Source organism: Propithecus coquereli, unplaced genomic scaffold (assembly GCF_000956105.1).
Source record: "Propithecus coquereli isolate 6110/MARCELLA unplaced genomic scaffold, Pcoq_1.0 Scaffold746, whole genome shotgun sequence".
Classification (NCBI taxonomy): Eukaryota; Metazoa; Chordata; class Mammalia; order Primates; family Indriidae; genus Propithecus; species Propithecus coquereli.
In genome coordinates, this window is record NW_012153574.1 from 147,406 (window position 1) to 148,924 (window position 1,519).

A 1,519-nucleotide genomic window follows, 5' to 3' on the forward strand; every position below is an offset into this window, starting at 1 on the left:
ATTTTGGATTTACTGAAACAGTCAATCGTGATAAGGAAATCTTTTTGCACGATAGCGAGTTCTCTGGTGACGTCGACGGCCTGGAACTGCGGGACATGGTCGAGGACAGCTTGTCCAGAGGCGAAGGCGACAAAGTCGGTGCGGAAAAGGTGAACAGAACACACTCGGTGAGCGGTGCTACCGAGGAAGCCGGTCCCACCCTTCACTCCGGGAAACTCGTTCGTCCCCTAAGCAGCGCTGATCCGACACAAGACTGAGTACCAAGGAATGACAGGGACGGCGGAGGAGGAGGAGGGTATGAGAGGTGAGGTCTGTCCATTTGGCATAGTTGGGACGGCCGACCAAGGGCATTGCTTGCAGAAAGGGGAGGGTGTCGAGTTCCAATTGTGTGTCCCGGACCGAAATGTGACCCGTGACATCACACCCCCTGCGCAGGTCGGTTCGGCTAGGAAGTAGGCGACAGCGAGGAGCTCTTTTTGCACGGGACAGAAGCTCAGGATGGCACTGAGCCACAGGCAGGAGAGGAGGTGGCATTCTCAGCGGTTCCTGAATCACCGCGCCCGCGAGGGTGGCGCGTGTGACGTTTGCAGAGTCTGCGAGGGGACCGGCTAACGCGACGGGATTTGGTGCAGAAAGGAAGATGCTTCAAGCTGCTGCCGTCGACTAACCCCATGCACGAAGCGCATCATTCATCTACTATGATCAAGGTGGGGGGGGTTCGGGAGAACAGTTCTGAATATCTCCCTGTTCAGCCCTCCCCAAATCTGGAATACTTACTCTGTCGAGCTCTGACACCAGTTGTAACGCCTTCCTCGGGTGACGTTTAAAAAAAACAAAGGAATTTAAGAAAACCATTTAAAGATGATGCACAGTTGCAGCCTCGAAAACTGAAGGCGGCGCCTTGTAGTATCGATTTTAGGAGCTTTCTTTGTGCATTTAATGCATTTAATGCAACTGCAACTGCATTTAATGCAACTGCTAATTGCAAAACCCACTTGGCCCGGGTAAGTGAAAAATGCAGACTGTTAGCTTGTTGGCCCTGTGGAATTCTGCGCTTGCTATTTCGTGTAGACTCTACGTTTATTAATTACTTCTGGCAAGATGTTCTGCCTTAGGTCTCAGAGTTCCACGCTTTTCTTTCCTGCCCATGATGCTTTAATTCTGAGGACCACGTGAGGGTTAGACTGTCCTACCTTTTAAAAATTACAAAAATTTGCACAGGCAAACCGTTTTCTTCAAGTTGGTGGCCAAATGTTAAAACGTTATTTTTCAGACCGTTTATAATCTTGTCACAATCCACTTGACAAAGTTTGGTTAGATTTCGGTGAAAATTATCTTGCACAGTAATGGTTTTTTTTTTTTTTTTTCTTCCTGGGATGGGGGGTATCTTTACTACAATAAGTATGCACGGTGCAGAATTTCATGCAAATGAGGTTTGCCAGCAGTGTGACAATTTAAACGTATTTAAACAAGCAAACAAAACGAATGCGCAAACTTGCTGCTGCTTTAGATCATGGCA

The 1,519-nt window shown here is 48.3% G+C and overlaps 1 pseudogene; it reads left to right on the forward strand.

The window, feature by feature from the left end:
* LOC105824502 overlaps positions 1–1,519 on the forward strand; it is a 66,118-nt pseudogene that overhangs the window by 2,114 nt on the left and 62,485 nt on the right.